Source organism: Hemicordylus capensis, chromosome 17 (genome assembly GCF_027244095.1).
Source record: "Hemicordylus capensis ecotype Gifberg chromosome 17, rHemCap1.1.pri, whole genome shotgun sequence".
In the NCBI taxonomy this organism is placed as follows: Eukaryota; Metazoa; Chordata; class Lepidosauria; order Squamata; family Cordylidae; genus Hemicordylus; species Hemicordylus capensis.
The window spans coordinates 8,942,448-8,969,661 of NC_069673.1; the positions used below are offsets into that span (position 1 = coordinate 8,942,448).

The 27,214-nt window shown below is 46.9% G+C and overlaps 1 protein-coding gene across 6 annotated transcripts in view; it reads right to left on the bottom strand.

Annotated features, from left to right (window-relative positions):
• LOC128339079 (collagen alpha-1(XXVII) chain-like) overlaps positions 1–25,950 on the bottom strand; it is a 285,851-nt gene extending 259,901 nt beyond the window's left edge. For all 6 annotated transcript variants that reach the window (XR_008312830.1, XM_053282602.1, XM_053282601.1 and 3 more), the window contains exons 1-2: positions 25,651–25,950; positions 20,134–20,212 (exon numbers count right to left, since the gene is read on the bottom strand). The gene's annotated coding sequence lies outside the window, so the exon portion shown is untranslated. The remainder of the gene's footprint in view (positions 1–20,133; positions 20,213–25,650) is intronic.
• Positions 25,951–27,214: the final 1,264 nt, after the last annotated feature.

A 27,214-nucleotide genomic window follows, 5' to 3' on the forward strand; every position in this document is an offset into this window, starting at 1 on the left:
TTCATAAATGAAAATAGGGAGATGCTTGTTCACATTCTTATGCCAAAGGATCACTGTCCAAGGCCTTTCTCCCTTCATCCACGACATATAGAACACAGAATGCTGCCATATACTGAGTCAGGCCACTGGTCCATCTAGTCCATCAGTATTGTCTACACAGGCTGGCAGTGGCTTCTCCAAGGTTGCAGGCAGGAGCCTCTATCAGCCTGATCTTGGAGAAGCTGCCAAGGTGGGAATTTGAGACATTATGCATACATATGCTCTTCCCAGAATGCTGCCGTATACCGAGTCCCCGAAGTGAAACATCTCACAGTGTTCAGACATGTGGTCTCCCATTCAAATCCAAACCAGGGTGGGCCCTGCTTAGCAAAGGCTACAAGGAACCTTGGAAGCTGTCAGACCCTTGATCCTTCTAGCTCCATACTGCCTACACAGACTGGCAGCGGCTTCTCCAAGGTTGCAGGCAGGAGTCTTTCTCAGCCCTGTCTTAGAAATGCCAGGGAGGGAACTTGGAACCTGCTACGTGGAAACATGCAGATGCTTTTCCCAGAGCGGCCTCATCCCCTCAGGGGAATATCTTGCAGGGCTCACGCTTGTTGTCTCCCATTCGAATGTAAACCAGGGCAGACCCTGCTTAGCAAAGGAGACAAGGCATGCTTGCTCCCAGAAGACCAGCTCTTGAGCCTTGTACTCAGTCAGCCCACCCCATCTGTCCAGCTCAGTATTATCTGTGCTGACTGGCAGTGGCTCAGAGAGGGCTCTTCCCCACACCCTGGCCTCGAGACACCAGAAGCTGAACTCGGGACCTTCCACATGAAAAGCATGCACACTGCCCCTTAGCTGTGGCCTTTCCCTTCAGAGACGGGGCTCTTCCCTCATTAAGTCTTACAGAGCGTCCTTTAAATTTCTAGCTACATTTTTGTCTTCTAAACGTCCACTGCTTTCTGTAAATTTCCAAGGGTACCGTGGGCTTGTTTTTGTTTTGTTTTTTAGATCTCCACCCTGTGAAATGCAAACACCAAGTTGCCCGGCCCAGATCCTGCCCCGGCTCTGCAGAGTGAGCCAGCATCCAAAATAATCAATAGCTTATCCTTGCTTCTTTTGCCCACACATTGCTTGCCAATTAATTTAATAATGGAAAGGTGTTATGGAGGAAGGATGGAGCAGAGCCAACCCATCCGTTTCTTTCCGTGCTAGGATTTTCAGCAAGGCCTGCTGTTCAGAACAAAGCCGAGGAAGACCGTGTCACTATAACCCACTGCTCGTGCAAAGCGTTTTTCTTTGGCTTGAGCTTTTCCCAAATGGATTTTTTTGCAGCCCAAGAAAGACCACCCTCTAGGGCCTGGGGAGACAAAAAGTGGGGGAGGTTGGCTGCAAATTACAGATCGTCAAGCTCCCGAGGAACCACAGAACACGTAATTACAGTTATTGACACACCAAACACCCACGGAAGGTTGAGTCTCCCCTCTGCCAGGAATAACCATGCAAAGTAAAGGTAGCAAGAAGAAGAACAAACAACAGCCCTACATTAAACAAACCAGAGGCAGGGGCTGCTCATTAAAGAACAGGGCAGGAAGGTCCGCCCAGAACGCCCACAACATGGCGCACAAGCCAGACAAGCACCCAGCTCTTGAGGAGCCTAGCTTCTTAATGCTGCTTTTGTGGAAAGGGTTTTTTTTACCAAGGTACAGCCCTACCTACACACAGACACACACACAGAATAAAACCTCCACAGCTTCAGCCAAATCAAGCCCACCATTTCAAACAGCAGCTCTTTACTCTAAGGCTGAGCTGAACATTCTCCCTGCTAACTGGGCAAAGAGGCACCTTTTAACATGGCGATTCTCTTTATTTATAGCAGGGGGAGAGCAACAGGCCTTCTCCACCCCCAGCACAGGACCTCCAGTGACTGCTGCTAGTTTCTTTTAGATTGTGAGCCCTTCTTATTTATTGATTATTTCTCTATGTAAACCGCCCTGAGCCATTTTTTGGAAGGGCGGTATAGAAATCAAATAAATAAATAAAGTTATTAATAATTATGTTATAATTGAGCGGTGCTGGAAAAAGAAAATAGTAGTGGTGCCAATAGTTGTGGGTGCCCTTGGTGCAGCACCAAAAGAACTTGAACACCATCTTGACAGCTTGGGCATCGATAACATCACAACACATCAACTACCGAAGGCCACACTACTTGGGACAGCACGAATACGACGACGCTATCTTTAATTTTTTTTTAGTGATCCTAGACCCTTGGAAAGGGTCCAATAATTAAAGTACCAAATCCAGTCAATAACATCAGGTAGACTGTGTGTAAATAGCATCATCATCATCATAGTCCTCCACTGAAAACCTTTGGCTCAAATTTTGGAGGTCAAAACTGGGGGGGGGGGCGAAATTGGCTGTTTCCCCTTGCTGCCAGCTTTGCAGTGGCACCCCTCTGGAAAACCAGCAGCTCCCATTTTATTTCCATATGTACCTAGGGAGCAGCACTATGCATAAGAAGAAAAGCCTTGCTGGATCAGACCCAAAACAGTCCAGCGTCCTTCCCTGTTTCCCACAATGGCTCTGGGATGCCCAGAGGAGATGAAGACATGCCCCCTCTCCTGCCACTGCTCCCCTAGTACATGCGAACATAGGAAGCTGCCATATACTGAGTCAGACCATTGGTCCATCTAGCTTGGGATTGTCTACACAGACTGGCAGCAGCTTCTCCAAGGTTGCAGGCAGGAGACTAACATAAGGGCAATGAACAATAGACAACAATGAGCCAAGAGAAGGGTGCAGCTACCTACCTACCATCTTTGTTTCCCAGAATTCTTGTGGGAATAATGAAGATGACAGGGATGGGGCTTTAGCTCAGTGGTAGAGCATTTGCTTGCATGCAGAAGGTCCCGGGTTGAATTTGTGGCATCTCCAGGTACGGCTGGGAAAGACTCCTGCCTGAAACCCTGAAAAGCCGCTGCCTGTCAGAGTCGATAATGCCGAGCAAGAGGGACCAATGGGCTGACTCAACAGAAGTTCCGATTGCTATGTTCCTATCGTTCCTATGTTCCTATTGCCTAGTACCGTTCTTAAAGAAAATAAATATGGCAGTCTTCAGGTATGCAATGAAGAGAATGGATCGTACTTACTGTGTGACAAAGTCTGGTGTGACAAAGAGCTGGTCTTGTGGTAGCAGGCGTGACTTGTCCCCATAGCTAAGCAGGGTCCGCCCTGGTTGCATCTGAATGGGAGACTTGATGTGTGAGCACTGTAAGATATTCCCCTCAGGGGATGGAGCCGCTCTGGGAAGAGCATCTAGGTTCCAAGTTCCCCCCTTGGCTTCTCCAAGACAGAGCTGAGAGAGATTCCTGCCTGAAACCATGAAGAAGCCGCTGCCAGTCCTTGAAGACAATACTGAGCTAGATAGACCAATGGTCCGACTCAGTATATGGCAGCTTCCTATGTTCCTAGGTACTTCTTATGGCCTAGTCAACCATGATCAAGGGAGTTATGTGGCCAGCACCACATGCAACCACCTCAGCTCCCATTTGAACGTCTAAACAGGGCCAACGGGAAGTGGAGGGATACAGAGAGAAAACGTTGAGCCTGTGATCTCCAGTGTGGCATCAGATCTTTCTTCCTTGCCTAAATGAAGCAGATCTGTGGCGGACAGGAAACGCAGACAGAGCTTTGCGACTTGGGCGCAAACATTTCAGAAGGGGCAGGAGGTTTTTCACACATGGCTCTATGCCTCGGGGTATCTGAAGAGCGAATCTGCTTCCTAGCAGATTCAAGGCATTTTAATTCGAGGGATTAGATGGACCATTCGCATAGCCACCGGCACCTCCTTCACATAGCCACCAGCACCTCCATCAACACCTTTGGAGAGAACAGAAGCCCCGGAGTTTTTTTTCCAAAAGCTGCACTGGGGTGGGGGAGAATAGAGGGTTGTTGTTTTTTTAACCCCGGACATAATTTGGGCTAAACCAGAATTCGCAGCCTCCCTTCGGAGAAAAAACAAAGCCCTGTCTGCCCTGGTACCTGATAGCCCACAGGGAGGTTGGGTTAAATCCATAGAATATGTGGACTGGCACACTCCTATCAGGAGTGGATTCAGAGAAAAAGCCCTGTCTGTAAAACCTCCAGGGAGGCATTTGCATGTTTGTGCTGGCCACCATTTGCCTGTCCTTTGGGCAAGGCGGCTCTATCAGCTCCATCCCTCCACAATCGGAGTTCTTTGTGTGGCTTTTGTTTTGCTGGCTGCAGGAACTTCGTCCAAAGCAGGAAACAAACAGCTCCCTAGACAAACTCCCCTTGTCAGGAAGAGAACAAAGCCAGGAATAGATGCATCACAGTAAGCTATTTCTAGGACAGAAGTCAGAGCGAGAGACGTTTTGTTATTAAAGCCATGACTCTCACTGCTACCAAAAATGAAATTTCTTTTTGTTCTCTGGGTCAGGGAGAAGACAGTTGGCCAAATCCATCTGGAGCTGAAGTAGTAGAATGCGTTACAGGGCTTACCTGTCTCAGGCCTAGCTCTCACTAGGGGGCTTACCCTTAACTGGAGCTATACCATGTTAGACTACAGGTGAGGGGTTCATGGAATTTTCCTCCGCACACAAAAATTAAAAGCATATCAGGGGAAAAGACAGACCTCCATCCCACAGCCCTGCTATCTTCAGATGCTACAACTTCATTTTATAAATGATTTTTTAAAAATAAAAAAATCACAATATATCAGAGGAGACAACACACTCTAAATTACAAAAAGATCTAATCCGTCTAAAGACTAACAGAACAAGACACTACTTCATGATGGACCATTTAACTGCTTCCATCTTGCATTGAAGCCCAGACAATATTTTATAGATCTCTGATGTCATATGTTTTTGCCATCAACTATGATTATTTTCTCAAAGTCTGTAATCTCCCTTAACTACAAATTCTGTCCCAACAGACCTTCAAAATTAAACCCTTCATTGCATGAATTCAAGCCAAGGAGGATTTTGATGGTTTATTCCATTTAGTCTCCTCATTTGGAGGAGGCTGTAGCTCAGAAGTAGATCACAGGCTTCACATGCAGATGTTTCCAGGTCTAATCTCTGGCATAGGATGAATTATGAAACTGCCTTCTTCTCAGTCCATCTAGCTCAGTACTGTCTACATTGACTGGCAGCGACTCTCCAGAGATTGAGACAGAGTTATTTTCAGCATCCTAAGATCCATTTTAGAGTCACCTTAAGTGGCGCAGCGGGGAAATGCTTGACTAACAAGCAGAAGGTTGCCAGTTCAAATCCCCACTGGTACTATATCAGGCAGCAGCAATATAGGAAGATGCTGAAAGGCATCATCTCATACTGCGCGGGAGGAGGCAATGGTCAACCCCTCCTGTATTCAACCAAAGACAACCCCAGGGCTCTGTGGGTGCCAGCAGTCGAAGTCGACTTGATGGCACACTTTACCTTACCTTTAAGATCCATTTAAGTGGAGATATAAAGCTAGCTCCTATTGAACCAAGCCACTGGTCCACAACGCAGCATAATCTACAAGGGCCGGCAATCACTTTCCAAGGTTTGCCCACTGTGGTGTTTTTGGTTAATCTCCATTCCTTAATCCAGGCCAGCTTCTGAATGGGGCTTTAGTTACTTGTATTCCAGTCCTAGAGGAGTAGAGGTGGGACTAACAAAACAGCCAGCAGCAAGAGCACTGAGAAGCAGCCTGCACTGGCCTCTCTGTACATAAAAGCGACTTCATTAAATGGTTAATATTCCCAATTCCACTCCACTGCCTTGTCCTTGCATGCCACAGCTCTTTCCCTCGGATTTTACACCAACCCCACCTGGAAATGCTGGGAGTTGAACCTCTGCATGCAAACCATGCACTGTGCCACTGACCTATGACCCCGCTCCCTGGGTCACCATGTGCTGAGAACTGGGCAAAGTCTGCAGCTTGCAGAAGCAGTCGCCATGATGCAAAGCGAGTGGCTGAATTCGGACGTAACAGGAACCCAGAGGTCCCTTCACCTCCGGTTTCTGCAGGCGTATGTCTGGATGCGGCAACCGGAGTTTATGGCAGAAAGGGACCTGCCCAAACTCCAATCTGAATCTTGGGTTCAGACTAGTGGAGTTTTGCCACCATAAACTCAATTTCTGTGGTGCCAGCATTACATCTAAACACTAGCACCACAGTTTCGCCCTTTTAGAACCAGAGTTGAGGGAGGAGGCTCCTCCCTCACTCCGGCTGCCGGGGCTGTCCTTCATTCAAGAAGGAAACCCAGGCTCTGTTGCCAGATTTGGCTTTTTTAAAGCCACATTTTGGGTTACGGCCCATTTGACTCACGAGTATACTCCTTAGGTTCTGGCCACAGGTAGCCAGTTCCGGTGTACCCCTCTAGCAGGGATTCCCAGGTGTTGCTGACTACAACTCCCATAATTCCCAGCCAAAGGCCACTGCAACTGGGGATGCTGGGAGTTGTAGTGAACAGCATCTGGGAATCCCTGTTAGAATCCCTGTTAGAAGGAATGGGGCCAGATCCATCTCCTCTCTGCAGTCAGCGTGACTGCTGAGAGACAGCTTTCGCCTGAAAGCGGAAGGGAGAGGGCAGGGAGGAGGGCTGCGGAACCGTGGGCCCACTGAACCCGCAGTTCGGTGTTACGTCTGAAGGAGGTGACCGTCTATAAGGAGGTATGCAAGGCAGGTCAAAGAAAACCTAGTTTCCTGGCCCCGTGACAGGGCTGTACCAGAGCCATGGGTGGCCGTACCAAGGATCAGGGCTGCAGCATGCGTGTTTAAACCAAAAGGGCCTGAAATCAGTTCTTGAAGCCAGAGCAGAGCAAGGTAAGGTAGGAGAGAGGCTGTGTCAGAGCTCAACTATAGGCTGTTAAATGTAGGGTTGTCATATCCAAGCTTCCCAAAACTGGGTGGCCTAATTTGCATATCATGCAAATTATGTGGCAACTAATTTGCTATTTATTTATTTATTTATTTGGCAGATTTGTATCCTTTCCCCTTCTTCTCTGCCCTCCCATGTGATCAGATCCAGAGTAAAATCCGGGCAATCCGGGCACCGCATTTGACATCTGTGTAAATCCGGGTGGAATTTAGCAACTGGGCAGAGGAACCAAAATCCAGGGGCCACCCTAAATTCCAGGGGACATGGCAACCCTAGTTGAGTGAGAGAGTCCAGGGTCACAGTCAGGAAGCCAGAACTAGAGAACAAGCCAGAGTTGCCAGGGATTTAATCTGAAAACTCCAGCATGCTCAAAACAAGCAAAATCCGTTAAAAGATTGCTAGTTGCCCTGCCTGGCAGTGACGCGTCAGCCTGAGACAGACAGTGGAGAGCCAGAAAAGACAATACTGAGGCTGACCAATAATCTGGCTCAGTATAAAGCAACTTCCTCTGTTCGAAAATATGAGTTATTTTGTATTCAGTCCTATAAATGCCGTATATTTTGCATAACGCAAACCCTCTTAACTCATTCTTAAAGGACTGGAATCAGTCATAAATAATAGGAGCAGTTGGCAACTTCAATGGACGCCCTCTCCTTTCGAGAGTACTCTAAATGGATTACTAATGACAGAGTCACGCTTGAATTGCTCTATGCTTAAATTCAGATGTCATATAGCAAATGGTATCCAGTGTGGCATGCTGCCACTGAACATGGAGGCTGATGCAGCCATCACGAACAACAGCCCTTAATATTTGGTCAGGCAGCAATCTATCAGATTTATTACATCTCTCAAAACTTCTTTGTCTCACTAAATTCATCTTCTGGAATGCGCGTGTCTTTATCAAATCCAGTTGCCTTTTAAAATTATTCAGCTCCTCACAGAAGCCAGGGAACTGACTGCTGCTGTTATGCAACCTTTCGATTGCGTACCATCCACCACATCACAGATTAAAACGTGGACCCACTTGCAATGACCTTCTGCTACACATTGCTGAAGATTCGGCATTTATTACATTTCCGTACCACCCTATCTGAAGGCTCTGGGCGATGCACAACAACGATGCAATATCAAACAAATTTTAAAACAGTTTAAAACACTTAAAGCTGTCAAGTTGTGCCGGTGAGGCGGTGTCGACTCCTGGCAACCACAGAGCCCTGGGGTTGCCTTTGGTAGAATACAGGAGGGGTTGACCATGGCCATCTCCCGTGCAGTATGAGATGATGCTTTTCAGCATCTTCCTAGATCTCTGCTGCCCGATAGAGGTGTTTCCTATTGTCTGGGAAACAAACCAGCAGTGGGGATTCGAACTGGCAACCTCTTGCTCCTTAAGCAAGTTACTTTGGAAGGCCAGAGCAAACAATTAAGTTTTTAGGCAATCTTGAAGGCCAGCCACGAGTCCAAACCGCAGATTTCTGCCGGGAGTGCATTCACCGAACCAGGAGCAGCTACAGAGAAGGCCCAGCTCTGAGTTGCCACCATACGTACCAGTGATAACCAGAGACAGACCTCTCCAGATGACCTCACTATGCGGTGGGGAGCATACATACTGTCTGCTGGGCTCTCTTTCTATTCTGTCCTTCACTGTCTCAAAAGCCAAGAGGGTAATTGTTCTTTGCGTTAAGGATAGAAAAACCCAACTGTTGTATGACAATTCAAAATAGATGTATTTGCATACCCTCCAACATTTCATCAATGAAAACAGGGGCATGCCTGTGAACGTGTAGGGGGCGTGGCCATACAGCCTGGGGACGTGAGTTCTGACTGAAAGCAAGCCACAAAGGGAAAGCAGGTAATGAAAAACATGCAGACCACATTATTCCAGAAGACAAAAGGAGATGAGCCATCATACTTTCCAAAATTTTGTAGATGAGATTAGGATATGCCTCTAACAACCAATTTTGACACCAAGGATTACTGCCCAACAGAGCTCAGGAAATCCACTAGTCTACTTGCCTGTGATGAGTGAAAAATGATGCCTGATGTGTGAAAAAAACTCTCAACAACTAATGTAGTAACACACCTCAAGGAACCATCTTGATGAGTAAATTATTTTGTCTGGCTGCTGAACGGAACCAAAGTTGCTTGACCCTCCTGCTGCCCAAGCCAAACCACTCTTACACAGTGCTGAAAAATGGGTACCACCCATTATACGCTGTGTACTGCATTGTTACAGCGTGGTTTTAAAGTTGGAGGAAGAAACATCAGTAACTTGTGCTACGCTGATGACACCACTCTGATAGCTGAGAATGCAGATGATCTGGAAGCTCTAGTAATGAAGGTCAAGGGGCACAGTGGAAAAATGAGACTACGACTAAATGTAAAGAAGACTAAACTAAGGTTTAGGTTGAAGGTTTTGTAAAGGTTTTTTGCCCAAGTGGCCCCCACTTGAAATATGGTCAAGACAACTGGTCTACAGCCTATCACTGAAGTACATTAAAAATATTTTTTCTGTGTTATAGATTCACAAGTTTCCAGAAAATGGGGGTGGAGTTGCAAGTTATTCCTCTCATTGGCAATCCTCAAAAAACCAAGTTGGAAGGGAAGGGTGATCAAGCATGCCAAAGTAGACACCCTATCTTCCCCCTCTAATTTCAGTCACTCAAGTTGGATCCAAAAACAAACAACCTCACGTTGGACTCCACTGGCCTGGGGTGTACAGGTTTCGTGTTTGCGAGTGACCTCGGGTGGCGCTAAGCCCAACCCCAAACCATTTCTGGCTTCCAAACCTTTGGTGCCAAGGAGCGGCCCTCCCCAGGTCTCCCGATGAAATATACTTTCATCGACACAGAACCCAGTTCAGCTCTCAAAAGCCAACATCTGCCAGTGGTGTCACCACAGAACGACATGTACAGTCACCTATGTTCACCACATGAAGAATTTGTTCCTTCGTTTACCAGGCAAAGCATGAAAGTGGGAGGAATCCCTCCATACTGTACTTTCTAGCTGCAAGTGTGATTTATTGTTGACACTGATCCTTTATATCACACTTGCAGATTGCATTACATTTCCCCCTTTATTTTAGAAACATCCGTCAAACACAAAAGAAATTGTGTTTGGAATTGCACTGGATGCCGATACGTTCCTGGGCAAAATACAAGGTGCTGGTCATTACCTAGAAAGCCCTAAACAGCTTAGGCCCTGGGTATTTAAGAGAACATCTTCTTCGCCATTCGCCCCACCGCCTGCTAATATCATCCGGAGAGGTTTGCTTGCAGCTGCTGCCAAGTAATCTGGTGGCTACTCGGGAACGGGCCTTCTCCATAGCAGCCCCTGGATTTTGGAATGTGCTCCTTGTTGAAATAAGAGCCTTCCCATCTCTGGCAACTTTTTAAAAGGCACTGAAGACACATTTATTCACCCAGGCTTTTAATTATTTTATAATTTTAAATAATCTTAATACTGGGTTTTAAATGTTTTTAATCTTTTAAATGGTTTTAATTGTTAATTGATTTAATGTTTTAAATGATTTAAATTGTAAACCACCCAGAGACGCAAGTTTTGGGCAGTACAGGAATATTTTAAGTAATAAATAAATAATAAATAAATTCAACCTATTATAGAGACAGGTTCTGCGATTTGTCTAAGATTATTTTTTCACTATCACACATTTGATTCAAAAGTTACATAAGAGAATTCAGGAGCTATATTCTGACCTTGCAATCATGTCTTAAATTAATCCCATGGACACGCCAGGCTTTTCCCAACTATGCTTTCCTTGCGGCCTGCTGGTGTAGTTCTTAAGCTGCAACCCTATGCACTTGATGAACTCTAGAACATGTGTGTTCACACTTTTCTTTCCAAAAGTAATCCTCAGCTTCTCCCCAAAGGGCAAGATCGGTTCCTGGGACAGATGAATGTACATAGAGATGTATATATCAGGAGGTACATAAATATGACAGACAGCTCCCAGGTACAAACCCTGGCAGTATCTCCAGGTAAAGCTGGGAAAGACTCCTGCCTGAAACCTTGGAGAGCTGCTGCCAGCCTGTGTAGGCAACACTGAGCTAGATGGACCAGTGGTCTGACTCTGTATATGGCAGCTTCCTAAGTTCCTACATGCACTTTCCAGATTAGACCCTGCAATGGGGTCAGGACGTATCTCTGAAGTGTGCTTCCACACTTCCTGCGTTGTGACATCAGTGCCGTTCATATTCCCAATGCCTTGTTTCGAATTTAATCGCTGCGACAGAGTGCTAGGATGTCGTATACCCGGCGTAAATAAGTCGTTGTTTTGGGGGGTGGTTAGTTTTTGCCAGACTGCTCCTCCTGCTGTTTACATTTCACACGCGATTTGCCTGAACGGAGGCATTTTGATGCTGTTGAGAGGCTAATCTGGAAAGCGTCCTTGTGTGCATAACTGATAGTTTGCTGCCACGTCACTGACTGTCTACAGGCAGATTCCAAATTACCAGCCAAACTTTGGGCTGCAGGTTTCTGACTGAGAAACATACCCCAAACCCCCCAGGATTCCAACTTATTATTAAAACAGGCCCAGCAGCAAAAAAGCTCCAACAGCAAAAAAAAAGAAAAGAAAGAAAGATGCAAGGGGTATATTTTATCTTCCTCCTTTTATCCTTCCTTCTTTTTCTTCCCCGTTCCCTCCACCACAGTAGGCCCTTTCACTTCTTTTCAATAGGTGCAGCTTCACCCAATTAATCGACAGGCTCAACAAGCGAGCTTTTTAATTAAAGCAAGCCAGCCCAAGGTTGGAACAGTAAGGCTACAGTGCGAGAGAGCCTGGCGTCCCTTCCTGAGGAACAGGATATCATGGGCATTGGCTTTTATGTGCCAAATTAACACATTAGACTAAAGAGAGCCCATGAAGAAGGAGAAGAAGGAGCAGCTCTTTAAATGCGCTGCAGTGAGAATGAACTAGCCCAGACCTAGAGGTTTGACTTGGCCCCGTGCCACTGAGTGAGAGGGAGCTTAGCGGTCTGAAAGAGAATTTCATTAGAAAAAGGATTTCGGCCCCTGTGCACAAACCGATCCCGATTCCAAACCTCCCAGTTTTAAACCCAAGCCTCCTGTTCCCAGCTGTGGTCTGCTCCTGCACAGTCTTGAAGCAGGGGGGTGGGGGGTGCAATTATCAGCCATCCCCTGCAAAGTGAGCAAAGGTAAAAGTCAAGTGTGCCATCAGGTTGATGTCGACTCCTGGCGCCCACAGAGCCCTGTGGTTGTCTTTGGTAGAATACAGGAAGGGTTGACCATTGCCTCCTCCCGCATGGTATGAGATGATGCATCCCATTTCAGCATCTTCCTAGATTGCTGCTGCCCGATATAGTGGTCTCCCATAGTCTGGGAAACATACCAGCGGGGATTCAAACCGGCAACTTCTGGATTTCAAAGGGTGGCTCCAGTGGCTGTCGGGGATGTCTGTCTTATGTTTCTTTTGAGATTGTGAGGCCTTTGGGGACAGGGAGCCATCTTTGTTTATTTTTATTTCTCTACGTAAACCGCTTCAGGAACTTTTGTTGAAAAGCAGCATATAAATGTTCTTGTTGAAAAATGATTTGAGAGGGATCTAAGCAACATGGGAAAGAATTGCTCTCCAAAGCTGGATGAGAGTAAGTCAGCAACAACAAATATTTATATACCGGTTTTCAACAAAAGTTTCCAAAGTGGTTTACGTAAAGAAATAATAAACAAACCATTGGTTATTTCAACCAACACAATTGGTTTCTTGTTCTGAAGTCCTCGGAAGCTTCCTCGTACCAGCCCAGAGCTGTGTACATGGTCACGTTTATCCTCACAACAACCCTGTGAGGTAGGTCGGGCTGGAAGATACCTGACTGGCCCAGAGCCACCCGGTGAGTTTCATGGCTGAATGGGGATTTGAACTCAAGTCTCCCAGGTCCTAGGTCCAACACTCTAACCACTATACCACACTGGCCCTGAGAAAACACTACCCCAGATGTCTTTGGCTTACCTCATGATGAGAGTTGAAACCCAACATGATGGGGGCTGAGGTCCAACGTGATCTGTGTAGACCAACGGTTGAGAACCTGTGGTTCTACTCTGAGTAGCTGAAGTTCCCCACAGCCCCTGGCTTGAAGGCTTTTACCAGCCCTCTGACCAAGATGCTAAGATCCAAACGAAGGATTTTTTGCATGCAAACATGTGCTTTAGGACTGAGCGATGGGTGTTCCAGATGAATGCATGCTGACTTGGCCTAACGTGAACCAGCTTTGTGCCACGAAGCTGCCTTATGCCAAGTCAGACCACTGGTTCATCCAAGCCCAGCAAAGTTTTCTCAAATGGCAGCATCTCTCCAAGGACCTCAGGCCAAAGGGTTGTGTTTTTTTCCATCTCTACTACCTGAGATTAGGAACACAGGAAGCTGCCATATACTGAATCAGACCCTTGGTCCATCTAACTCAGTACTGTCTACACAGACTGGCAGCGGCTTCCCCAAGGTTGCAGGCAGGAATCTCTCTCAGCCCTGTCTTGGAGATGCTGCCAGCGAGGGAACTGGGGACCTAGATGCTCTTCCTAGAGCGGCTCCATCCCTGGAAGGGAATACCGTACAGTGCCTCACACATCAAGTCTCTCATTCATCTGCAACCCCGGCAGACCCTGCTTAGCTAAGGGGACAAGTCATGCTTGCCACCACAAGACCAGCTAAGATTATTTTAGCTGGAGATTCTGCAGACTGCAACTGGGACTATGAGGCCCCCCGAGGAGGAGAATAAATGGTATTTGCAGAACCAGGGCCACATACCTACTCCAGACCAGCAGTTTAAAAGACCATGAACAACCTGGAGAAAATTAATTCGTCAGGAAAAGCCATGTGTGGTGTAGCTAGTGGTTAGAGTGTTGGAGAAGGACTGGGGAGACCCGAGTTCAAATCCCATTCAGTCATGCAACTCACTATGTTTTATATAGGGTGGTTAAAAAAAATATGCGACAAACAAATAAATAAATAATAGGTGACTAGATTACACTTACCTATTAACCTAACCTACCTCACAGGGTTGTTGCGAGGACAGACATAAAAAACCAAGTACACAGCTCTGGGCTCCTCAGAGGAAGAATGGCATATAAATGTAAAAATAAATAAATACCATCATACACAATTTATATTCCCTGTTTTCCCACATACCGAACTCGGAAGCCATTTTAGCTTCCTATGGCTTTAGAGTGAAACAACAAATATTCCTTGCAGCTAGAATAGCAGCATGTCAGGGAGATGGCTAGGCTAGGATTCTTCTCTTTGACAACCTAATTATCTGTTTATAGAAAGTTCACTGTGTGCCATTTTACAGGCGAGGGCGAGAGAGAGAGAAAGACAAAAAATCCCTTGCAGCTAGAAAAGAAGCATGTCAGGGAAATGTCAGCAGAGGTTAGACTATGATTCTTCTCCCTGACAACCTAATTCTCTGTGTGCAGAGAATTCACTGTGTGTCATTTTAGAGGACCTATGGCTAGAGAGAGAACAAAAAATTCCTTGCAGCTAGAAAAGCAGCATGTCAGGAGGGTGGTTAGGCTAGGATTCTTCGCCCTGACAGCCTAATTCTCTGTGTGCAGGTATTTTTAAAATCAAGGGCCATTCAATCACATGAACAGCTACCTGCATTTCAAAGCATTAGAGCCAGATATAGGTTAATCAGCTCTATGAAGAGACAGCCAACATCTGGATTTCAGCAAAGCACATTAGTATGCCAGTGATATGCTCTTTTGAAACAGTTTCTTCCTCAATGGCAGCAGGTTCCTGGCCACGGCTCAAAAGGCATTGGGATAGAAACTGCTGGAAGCACAGCTGAAATTCTGATAATAAATGTGCACTTTGGAGCACGTTAAAAGTTGATTTAAAAAAAAAAAAGAGCATCAGTCTCTATACCCAAATCTGTCAGTCTCCTCTCTTTTCCATTCTCCCTGTAACATTCAACAACAAAATCACTCTCTTTCCCTGCTCTTGCAGTGCTGTTGAGCTCTTCAAATTATATGTGCAAGTTTTAAGGAACAGGTTGGTCTTAAAGTGTGCCATTGAGCTGGTGTTGACTCCTGGCGCCCACAGAGCCCTGTGGTTGTCTTTGGTAGAATACAGGAGGGGGTTACCATTGCCTCCTCTTGCACAGAATGAGACGATGCCTTTCAGCATCTTCCTATATCGCTGCTGCCCGATAGAGGTGTGTCCTCATATTCTGGAAAACATACCAGCGGGGATTTGAACCAGCAACCTCTGACTTGCTAGTCAAGTCATTTCCCTGCTGCGTCATTAGGTGGCTGGTTGGTCTTAAACCAAAGGAGAATTAGAGACCATCAATAAAATCCTCCAAAATAATCTCAGGGGGAAAGGAGCCAAATAAAGACTGCATGTTGCATTGCAACAGATACAAGTGAGACCTTTTTCAGTAACACGGACCCCCAAGCATCCTTCTGCTGGGCCCTGATAAAAATTTGTAACACAGCCCATCACAATGACACGCAAGCACTCAAGCCAGGAAATGGTGCCAGCAGTAATCCTAACTCAAATCGGGGGGGGGACTCGGGGGGGGGGGGAGGAGAGAAAAGAGGTATGCCCCCATGGGGCGAGGAAAGGGAAATAAACAGCTTGCCCCGGTGGGGTGCAGAAGGGCAGAGGCTGTGGACAATGGGGCATGAGTTGGTGGGGACCCATCACTTGCTGCCTCTTGCACACCCTCCACATCTGTGTCCGAGGGGTGCACGGACAGGAGAACTGGTCTTGGGGTAGCAAGCATGAATGGTCCCCTTTGCTAAGCAGGGTCTGCCCTGGTTTGCATATGAATGGGAGACTCCATGTGTGAGCACTGGAAGATCTTCCCCTTAGCAGATGGGGCCACTCTGGGAAGAGCCTCTGAGGTTCTGAGTTCCCTCCCAGGCAGCATCTCCAAGATATACTGGATATCCTATATCTCCTATTGGCCACTGTGGCTGGGGATTATGGGGGGTGTAGTCCAAAATCAGCTGGGGGTGGGAAGGCAAAGCCGGGTATGCTTTGCTAAGGTGTGCTTTTGACCAGGCCTGCACTAAATGCATCGCGAGAGCTTCCATCTTTAAGACAGCACCAGCAGCTGTAGGGGGGATGGGGGCCGATCAAAATAGTGACTGCAGAATGTGGGGAGGGAGAATTTCACCCTGTCCCACACACACACACACACACACACACACACACACACACCCCGAGGTATGACAAAAATGGCCCTCACAGGCTACTATTAGCCACAAGATCGAAATTTCCACTGGGGGGGGGAGTCCTTCAGGCCTCCGGTTCTTGGACTACAACTCCTATCATTCACAGCCACAGTGCCAATAGCCAGCTGGAAGGCTGAAGTTGTGCACTCCTGGCTCTGTGTGCAGAGGCACTCTTACCCCTGAACTTTGGGGCCGAAGTCCAGGGCCTCCACTCCTCCTGGGGGGGCCCCAATTGCCTTTAGTCTGTCCTGGGTGGTGTGGTTTGTGCCCTCAAGAACTTACACGTTAAAAAGTCATGCTTAACTTGCAGGGGGGGGACTCCAAAGGCCTTTAGGTCCAGGCTCCAAAATTACCTACAGTAGGTGCATGTATGTACGTGCATGCATGAATGCATGCATGCATGCATGCGAGAGAGGGGGGGGGGTAGCAGGGAGATATTTTAATCAGGACCACACAGTGGAGGGATTAAATACTCCTTCCCACACTCTTTATCCTAACATCTCTCCTACTATGGCTGCTGCTGTTATTAAATAAAAGGATGGCAGTCCTAACAACACACTTAGCATCACATGCGATTTGACCCCAACTTTATAATTTTCCTCACTGGTGGATCACAGTAATTCTAGCTGGGGAGAAAGAACGGAAAAAAGGGAGATCACGCAAGCCTGAGATCAGTCCACTTCTGGTCTAAATTAAGCCCAGGGTTATTTTTAAACCTGCTGCTGCCAAAGCCATGGTTTGGAGCCCCTTTCTCCTTCTGTCTGGTGATCTTTCCTCGAGCATAACAAGCCACTATTTCTCTCTACCTGCAACTCGTCACTGCTCCATTGTCCTCATCTGACCTTTTTCCTTCCCCTCATCCAACACTGCCAATGCAATGGCCTGGCCTGGTGGCAGCGTTTCCATTCAAATCCAGCATTAATAACTCGCAGTTTACACAAGGTGGGTGTGAAAAACTTGCCAGTCATGTTAAGAAGCATTTGTTAGGTGGGCCAAAGGAGTCACCTCGGCTGGGTGTGTCAGAAACCAGAGTCAGCAGAAAGCAAGTTTGCTTTGCAGGGTGGCAGGCTTCATACGCTTTTCTTTCACACTCACACACACACAGAGCCCAAAGTCAATGCTTAAGTCTTCTCATCCCCCAAGAACAAGCTGCCTCTCTCAATGGGTTTTATTGGGCCTCTCCAGCCTACATGTCTCTCACAAACCCTCTGGGTCATCTTGAAAAGGAAACACCAGAACGGAGCTTCCTTTCTGTTTTTCCTTCTGCCAATATAGCAGCTGGGTGACAGATCTTTCCCTTACCTGATGGACAAGGATGTCCTGAGGAGAGCCAGCAGTGGGCAGAGCAGTAGCCAGCTCCTGAATCAAGGCTTTCTGGTTCGAGCAGTCAAAGGACAAATAGGCATCTGTTGGGACTGAAGTCTCTCTAACCATCTCGTGGCCCTTCCCTGGACAAAGGACCTTAGGAGCTGTCACTTTGGGAGGGTGCAGAAGCTGGTCACGAAGGACCAGAGACCTTCCATAAAATGCGGGCCTCTCCAGAGCTGAGATTTTTAGTACTTATGAAGTAGTGATAATATGAAGTGGTCTCCGAGAGCCAGTGTGGTGTGTTGGTTAGAGCATTGGACTAGGATCAGAGACACCCAAGGTCAAGCCCCTGCTCAGCCATGGAACTCATGGAGTGACTCTGGGTCAGCCACTTATCTCTCAGCATAACGAGAGCAATCACAGGGTGGTTGCTATGTTAAGAATATAAGGATTTAAGAACAGCCCTGCTGGATCAGGCCGCAGGCCTATCCTGTTTTTCACCAGGGTGCTTTCCAGATTAGACCCTGGAATGGCATCAAGGCGGATCTCAGAAGTGTGCTTTCACACTTCCTGCGTTGTAACACCGCAGTCCGAACACGGACAGCAGGGGGCCATTCCTTGTCTCAAATTTAATCGCTGCGATATAGAGCTAGGAGTAGGACGTTGTATATCCAGCGTAAGGAAGTTGTTATTTGGGGGGGTTCATTGCTGCAAGACTCCTTCCCCTGATGTTTACATTTTCCATGTGACTTGCCCGAACGGAGGCATTTTGCTGCTGTTGAGGAGCTAGTCTGGAAAGCACCCCAATGCCTCTGAGAAGCCCACAGGCAAGAGGGGAGGGCACACCTTCTCTCCTGCTGTTGCTTCCCTGCAACTGGTATTCGGAGGCATCGTGCCTCGGAGGCTGGAGGTGGCCTCTAGCCACCAGACTAGTAGCCATTGATAGACCTGTCCCTCCATGAATTTGCTCAAGCCCCTTTTAAAGCCATCCAGGCTATGGCCAACACCACATCACGTGGTAGAGAATCGCATAGGTTAATTATGCTCTGTGTGAAAAGGTACTTATTCTCTCAGTCCTAAACTTCCTGGCAATCCGTTTCATGGGATGATTCCTGGTCCTAGTGTTAGGCCTGCCAAGGAACGAAAGTGTTTGTTTTGCGAGAGTAAAGTAAAGGTAAAGCATGCCGTCGAGTCGGTGTCGACTCGTGGCACCCACAGAGCCCTGTGGTTTTCTTTTGGTAGAATACAGGAGGGATTTACCATGGCCATCTCCCACGCAGTATGAGATTATGCCTTTCAGCATCTTCCTATATCACTGCTGCCAATATAGGTGTTTCCCATAGTCTGGGAAACACACCAGCAGGGATTCGAACCGACAACCTCTGGCTTGCTAGGCAAGCATTTCCCCGCTGCACCAATAAATACTTAGTATTTAGTTCTACAAGAATCTCCATGTGTCTTCTCTAAATAGCTGCAACAACTAAACTATGCATTCTACTCTGTAACTGGAGTGCTAATTAACTGGGGGATAAAAGTTACAACCCCCAACATCATTTACCAGGGATGGTCCCTATTTTTGTTGTCTGTCCCTGGTAAATCACTGCCCCTATTCTTGTCTTTGGAGAAGGCCTTGCTAAAATGGCACCAGCTCACGGTACTGTTGGGCAGCTGCCAAGGTCCAAGTGCCCTGGGAAACCTGCCTTGGAACCCAGGGAAGGTCGACTCCAGCCTCCTTCTAAGTTCAGAGAGACTCCTGCCTGTAACCTTGGAGAGCTGCTGCCAGTCAGTATAGATTATACTGAGCCAAATGAACCAATGGCCAGACTCAGTACAAGGCAGCTTTCTATGTACCTATCATTATCCTTCCCCATCTTGCAGCTGAAAGTGAGGGGGGGCCATTTGCCTAAAGCCACGGAGCAAATTCGTGGCCGAGGTGGAAAAAAGCCCCAAACATTGTAGTATTTCCTCAGAAGGAAGGTGCTGCAGCCCCCTGATCTTTTCAGTTGCCCTATTCTGCCCCTTTAAAAACTCTACAATATCCTTTTTGATATGGAGAATGAGTTGTTGAAGAGTAGCGAGGTGCCCCCCCCAAAAATAATCGACCGATTCAAATTCTAATTGGGTTTCAATCGAATCGACTTGACACTGCTTGCACAGAATGGGATCCATTTGAATTGATTCAAATCTGGGCAAATTAGAACCCAATTCAAATCAAATTCAAATGAATTCAATTCGAGTTCAGGCGAATTTGAATCGATTTGGAGGAATCCCATTCTCTGCAAGCAGTTTCGAGTTGAATCAATTCCGTTCAAATTTTTGCACATCCCTATTGCAGAGTAAACACATACTGCAAACAGCTGGCGGAAGTGGTGCCTTCAGCACCAAGTACTGACAGGGGACGGCCTTCGACTAGTGCTCCCTGGTATGAAAACAGAGGTGGTACAAGTGTGTCATTATTTTCATCTGTGAAATAAGCGTGTATGTAATAAAACACCTTGATTTGTATAAGTCAAGCACTGAACACAAAGGCAAGTCAGAAATAGTCTAAGGCACACACATCGATTATGGCCTGCACATGCTTACCTGAACCCCTTTCAACACGCTTGGTTCCCTGAAACTATGCATCAATTTAAGTGCGTCCCAATTTCAGAAATGTCTTCACTCTGAGAACCTTATTGCCATCTCAGCTTCTACCTCTCACGCAGGCCATTTTAAATATATATATTTAAAATGCATACCAGATTCTTGGACTTGGCAGATCAACACTGGGTCCCCTAAGAGTCATATTTTCTTCTTTGAAATCCTTTGAATGGAGCCCTTTATAACAGAAAGAAAAACCCTTCATTAATATTTCTACCTATACGCCTTCTCTCCCCAGCTTCCTGTTCAAATCCAAACAGATTCTCCACACAGAAAAACATTTGAAATTCACATATTTACTCCCTTTGCCACCACCCAAAACAGCCCAAGTGTTACTGAGGACCTTGTGGCCAATGGTGTGTGTGAGAGGCGCCGTTTTCTTTTTGACTCTCCATAGATGAGTCGCCTATTCATGGAAGAGGGACAGAGCTAGAGGAAGACCGAGAAGAGACAGACAGATGGGACTCAGAGGTAAATTATTCTGATCCAGAGAGGTCAGGCCATCTTAAACATCTTGCTATCTTTACAAGTATATTGTACGATATAGGAACATAGGAAGCTGCCTTATACTGAGTCAGACCACTGGTCCATCTAGCTCGGTGTTGTCTACATTGGCTGGCAGTGGTTTCTCCAAGGTTGCAGGCAGGGTGGGAACTCGGAACTTTCTACATACAAGCATGCAAGTGCTCTGTCCAGAGCGGCCCCATCCCCTAAGGGGAATATCTTACAGTGCTCACACATGTAATCTCCCATCCAAATGCAAACCAGGGTGGACCCAGCTTAGCCAAGGGGACAATTCATGACCGCTACCACAATTCAAGCTCTCCTCTCTTTTATGAACATAGGAAGCTGCCTTACACAGAGTCAGATAACTATGTTCCTCCAGCCCCAAATGAGCTACTCTGACTAGCGATATAGCTTCTTAAGTTCTCCTTCTTAACTTTGCTGCTCAAGATCCTTTTGAGCAAAAGGGTCAAGCATCAAACCTGGCATCCTTTGCAAGAAAAGCATGTGTCCTACTACTGAAAGGATGAAATAAGAGGTAAGCCCTGGGCTCTTTTTCGTGCCCTTCCCTTTCTGGTATCCCCCACTAGTGTCTAAAACTGCAGGGATAACAATGCAAGCTGACAATGCTTTTGCAAACAAGAGCATTTCCAGCCTTCCTTGCTTTCGCTTCCAAATATCCACTGCACTTTCTTTTCTTAAGCTGCTGAATGATATTGAAGAGCATTTCAACAGCAATTCAGCAAGAACCTTCTTTACGATCTTCTGGCATTCACAGTCCAAGGTGTGGAGGTTGAATGAGAGCGAAAACTACCTGCTTGTCCTGTGATGGTTTTATTTATTGTCTTTCTCAGCCTTTCAGATTTTTAAACTTTACATCAATGCATGAGTGATGTGTAGCAACATTTGCCTGGGAGCAAGCCCCATGGTGTGTATTTAATGGGATTTAACTCTGATTCAATTGTCTATAGGATATCAGCCTTAATTTGCAACATTTGAATGTGCACCAAGATGGCAACAGATTATTTTATTGTTTTAAAGGTACACATGATGGGCTTTTGTGTGTGAATAACTCTTTATATGTTCTGGGGCAGCTAATAAATAAAGTTGCTATTAAGTTTGCTGAAAAAGGATATTGTGCCCAAAATGTATTGGCCTTACCTTTCCTAGCATCTGAGGAAGATTTTTACTTTCCCCACTCAATGCTGTTCTGTTGCTGCCTTCTCCTCCCCATGTTAAATCTGTACTGCCTGTGAAATGGTGGTTCAGCAGTGGTCTGCAAGGTCCCAAAGAGCCCCCAGGGTCCAAGGAGGTTAGAAATCAGGACTGGAGTTGGGAGGCATCATGGGACAGCACCCATTTCCACCTGAGGGTGACTGTTTAACTTTAGCTGTTGTGTTCAGACTCCACACAGCTGTTAAGAGCTCCCTGCCAGGATTCTTAAGGCAGCCCGACCGGAAGGTTTCTTCCAGTCCGAAGGAAGTGGGATGAGTCTGGAGATTGAAACTGGATTTAAGGAAACCGTGTCCAACCCCTGGCACAGCTCCGGCTAGGGTTGGGACAGACCCCTGCCTGAAACCCTGGAAAATCGCTATCGGTCGGTCGGTATGGACGAGACCTGATCCACTTCGGCCCTCCTGCAGATGTTGGCCTACAACTCCCATGATCCCTGACTGGTGGCCACTATGGCTGGGGATTAAGGGAGTTGTAGTCCTAAAGTAACTGTGGGCGAGGGGAATGCACAAGCACGCGCTCAAGCGCACACATGCACAAACGCACACGCGCACACACGCAGCCAGCTGTACTGGAAGAAAGGGTTGAGATTAGACACTGCTGATCAGCAATACTAACTCTTGCTTTTGGTTTTTTTGTTTCCCAGGGAAAGGAAAGGTTCCTGTAGACACATGCCAGGGATGCGAGTCAACCCAAACAGTGAGGGTTGGAGGGCTCTGAAAGGGCATTTCTGTGTGCCGTGAAAAAGCGGCTCCTCTCCCACCCCCCACCCCCCTTCTGTTGTAGGTGTGGAAATCTCAAGCCCTTAACCACCCATTGATGCTCTTTGGCAGCGAGATAAACCCTTCTTTTATCGCAGCTGGTCCACAAAAAAGACAGGGTTGTGAGACCCAGCAGATTACCAGCCCTTCCAGGATCACACGGGCCTGACACATCTCACAGGCCCATGGGACCTCGCCGCCACCCCGCCTAGGCCTCGTGGAGAGATCTTTCAGCGCAAGCCTGATCTTGTCAAATTGGGACTTTGAACTGGTAAAGAGAGATGGTGGGGGGAGCAAGAATTTGAAACGAGAGGGAAAGCGGTCCTTTGCCCTCTTTCCAGCTGACGGAGGAGAGGAAAAAACCCTCGCTGGCTTCAAAAGGACTCGTTCCCTTTACTCTGAAACCCAAGTTCTCCTTTGTCTATTCAGATGGCTTCATGACAGATCATAGCTCCCTGGATGTTCTTTGCAAGGGGAAGGCCAGGATACGACAAGATCTGTCTCTCCGGCCAAGGACACAATAACTGGAGAAGATTCTTTGGAACAAGGACAGGAAAAGCCTCAAAAAAAAAAAAAAAAAAAAGGAAGAAAGCAATGCGCTTGGATGACTTGCTTGCTTTGCATCCAAACCTTGCCTTCTATTTTTCGGTTGGGTTGGGCAGGGGGGGAAATGGTGTCTAGTTGATGCCAGCTCAGAACTGCTATTGACCTTGGAGAGGAGGCCGAGGGTGGTAGCCCAGGGTTTGATTTCTAAAATAAGAACTACCTTGCTGAATCAGAAGAAAATAGGGAACTGCCTTATACCAAGGCAGGTTGTCAGTCCATCTAGCTCAGCGTTCTCCACACTGACTGGCAGCTGGTTCCAGGCAGGAGTCTTTCCCAGCCCTACCGGGAGATGCTGCCAGGGACTGAACCCGAGACCTTCTGCACGCAAAGCAACTGCTGTAGCTCTGTGCTACTGGCCCTCCCCATCTAGCTCAGATCCCGAGCCAAACGAGACGTTATCACTGCCAACATGTGGCCCACAACCCCCACTTTGCCTGAGCAACGGGAAATGTGGAGGAGCAAAATAATATTTAGAACGGAGGGTGTGGATGGAGCCACAGCGCAGCGGTAGATCATCTTCTTTGCACGCAGGTCCCAGAATCAGTCCCCGGCAACCTCATTTCCAGGCCAGGCTGGGAGAGACTCCTGCCTGCAACCTTGAAGGAGCTGCTGCCAGTCAGTGTAGACAATACTGAGCTAGACGGACCAAGGGTCTGACTCGATCTAGGGCACTTCCTCCGTTCCTGCTTGACTTCTCTTGGATGAGCTGAGTTGCACCAGTTTTCACGGATAAAAGTTTAACACAGACACACACACACTGCCCGCACACACAGCCCAACTTGCTTTTCATTTTATAGCGCGGCTAAAGAAAATGTTTTAAACCATGTGGGGTCAGGGCTGAGCAGACCCCTAAAACCGCCAGACTTCAGGTCCCCGGGTGGCAGCCGAGTCTTGAAAGACTGCAGTACTAAGACGGGCAGCTCTGGAGTCTGTAAAGCCACCCAACTTGTTCCATGTGCAACTCTCCTTTGCAGGTGAGGTTATCAGGTATGTGGGACAGGGCCTTCTCTGTAATTGCCCCCAGGTCATGGAATGAGCTCTGGTTAGGTTTTGTACTACCCCCCACCCACCCCCTCCATTGTATCCTATCCAGTATCTTTTATGTTTTGTTCTTTAGAAATTTGTCCCCATGATCCTGTAGAGCAGGCCCAGGGGTGTAACTATAATAGGGCAAGGGGAGTCAGTTGTATGGGGGCCCAGTGCCTTGGGGTGCACCCAGAGGGAAGTCACATGACCGACTCCCCCAGCCATGCACCCACCCAGGCTTCCTTCAATTGTATTCATCCTCCAAAACTGATCTGAGTGTTAATACCTGGAGCTACCAGAACAGCAGGTCTTTCTCCAGTACCATTCAATGACTTGCATCGTCCACAATTTACAAAACCTTTTAAAAATAATTTAGGATGATGTTCTATTGTGGCACATATGCTTTTTGTTACCACTATTCAGCCTCATGTAAGATTTCTTTACTTCATGAGCTGAGCTTCAGTGAGAGAGGCGGCATTTTAAAATCTTGTCTCTGGGCCCACGCCAACCTTGCTATGCCCCTGAGCAGGCCTGTTCAACTTCGGCCCCCAGTTGTTTTTGGACTACAAAGCCCATAATCCGCAGCCACAGTGGCCAATAGCCAGGGATTTATTCAAGTTGTAGGCCAACTGCTACAAGAGGCAGAGTGTGTGTGAAGGGGGGGGTCAAAAAGGAAAAGGAGGGAGAGAAAATGGAGTTTAAAAAAAAATAAATTCTTGGTTAAATTTATATAAGATTACTTTGTGTTTGGGAAGGAAGCAGCTATAACACACATAGACACACACCCCGCGCAGCCTGGCTTTCTAAAGGCAGTTGAAAACTGATCATCATCTGAGCTTTCAAACTAGAAAGCAGATTTGTTCACAATTGGAGTAAATTCATAGTATACTGGAATTATAAAGTACCCGATCATATTCACAGTTATCGAGTGCTTGGCATGATGTAATATATTTACATATGCTGTATGCTACCAGATATTTCATCTCTAGATTTCAAGTTTAGATTAGAGAAGCAAACTGCATACTGGATTGTGGTGCTTCATGCTTTGTGAGTGTGTGTGTGTTTTAATACTATTGTTTCTAATATACTTTGCTACTTTTTTTTTTACTTGTAGCAATATTTTTTGTAAATGATGTACATTGCAAATAAATTTTAAAAGACTTCAGGGAAAAAGACTACTAGTTAGGGAAAGATGGATGATCAGTTTCATTGTTTTTATTTCCATTCTTCTCAAAATGTAGCCTCTGGGCTACACTTTGCTGTTTGCGATTGTTTTTACTATGCTTGTAAATCACCTTGAAGTTACTGACTGAACAGAGTAAATAGAAAGAATGCATGAATGAATGAATAAAATAAATGCAGCTACTTGAGTTTTTAGAGCTGTCTTTTGCCATTGGCCTCAAGGCAGAGCACAGAGGAAAGCAACCAGACCAAGAAATGGTAACTGACTATACACTTAGTATGAACACAAACATATGAACTTACTATGCATTTCTGTTCCCGGGCATCTGCAATGGGTCAGTCTTTGCTCCTGGTTAGGCTTCCTTCTGGTTGAGAGACAGAGTCCACCATCTTCCTCAGGAGAATAGGGAGCTCGGGAGCCTCTATTATATTTATATAACAAACAGCTTTATTGACATAGCTGCCCCTTCATAAACATTCTCTGGGCAGCTCAAACGACGACAAAAAATGGCATAATACAACCAGATGCAACCAGGTCCCAGATGACACCAAATGCAACCAGGTCCCCTTACTCTGAGACCAGGCCTGGAAAACTGCCCTCTGGCTCCGTTGTGTTGGGGGCTGACCGGCTGCCATTTTGCACTTGACACACCTGGGCCTAATAACGAGGGGGAGGGAAGCCCTTTGCTCAGCAGAGGAAGGAAAATGGCAGCTGCTGTCTTCTCCAGAATTTGGCTTTTTAAAAAGCCAAATTATGGGTTATGGCTCTTGTTTCACACGAGTATACCCCTCAGGTTCTGGCCACAGTACCTCAGAGGCCAAGCCTTAGTGTGGCCATTTGCCTCAAGCCATACTCACAGAGGGGAGGGGAGGAACATAGGAAACTGCCAGATACTGAGTCAGACCCTTGGTCCAACTAGCTCAGCATTGTCTACACGGACTGGCAGCGGCTTCTCCAAGGTTGCAGAGGCAGGAGTCCCTCTCAGCCCTATCTTGGAGATGCTGCCAGGGAGGGAACTTGGCACTTTCTGCATGCAAGCAGGCAGGTGCTCTTCCCATAGTGACCCCTATTCAGGGGAATATCTTACAGTGCTCACACATGGAGTCTCCCATTCCAATGCAAACCAGGGTGGACCCTGCTTAGCAAAGGGGGCGAGAAATGCTTGCTACCACAAGACCAGCTCTCCTCCATGAATGGGGGGGGGCCTGCTTCCTCAGGAGAATAGCGAGCTCAGGAGCCTCTATTATATTTATATAACAAACCGCTTTATTTACATAGCTGCCCCTTCATAAACGTTCCCTGGGCAGCTCAAACGAAGACAAAAAATGGCATAATACAAGCACACACCCTTTGCAACACAACTCTCCCAAGGTCAAGAACCATCTTCTTAAAAGATGTTTTAATATTAAAAATTTGCCATTCCTGCCCAATATGCTCACTGAAATAAAATAGGCCGGGCGGGGTGGGGAGGGAGAGATAGAAAGAAAGGAGAACTCCAACTCCTTCCAGAGGAGAGAACTCAAAACTCAGAAATAGGTTTGAGTTATAAAAACAAGGTTGAGAAAGGAGAACTGCGACTCTGAAATAAAAAGGCAGAAGGGAGAACTCGAACTCCCAGTAGCAGGGCTGAGGTGAAAAAAAGGCAGAAACACGTGGCATGAAGGAACCCCTTCTAGGGTCAGCATGGCTAAAACAAGCTCGATTGAAGCATTTTGTGGTAGGTGCATACAGGTGTCCGTGCGCATGTGCATGTTTCTACACAAATGACTGCGCATGTGTCCATTTTATCAGTAAATCTGGCTACAGGCAAATGCAAAGTACGGAGAGGGAGCACAGTCCTGTGCGCGCGTTGAACTGACTATGTGA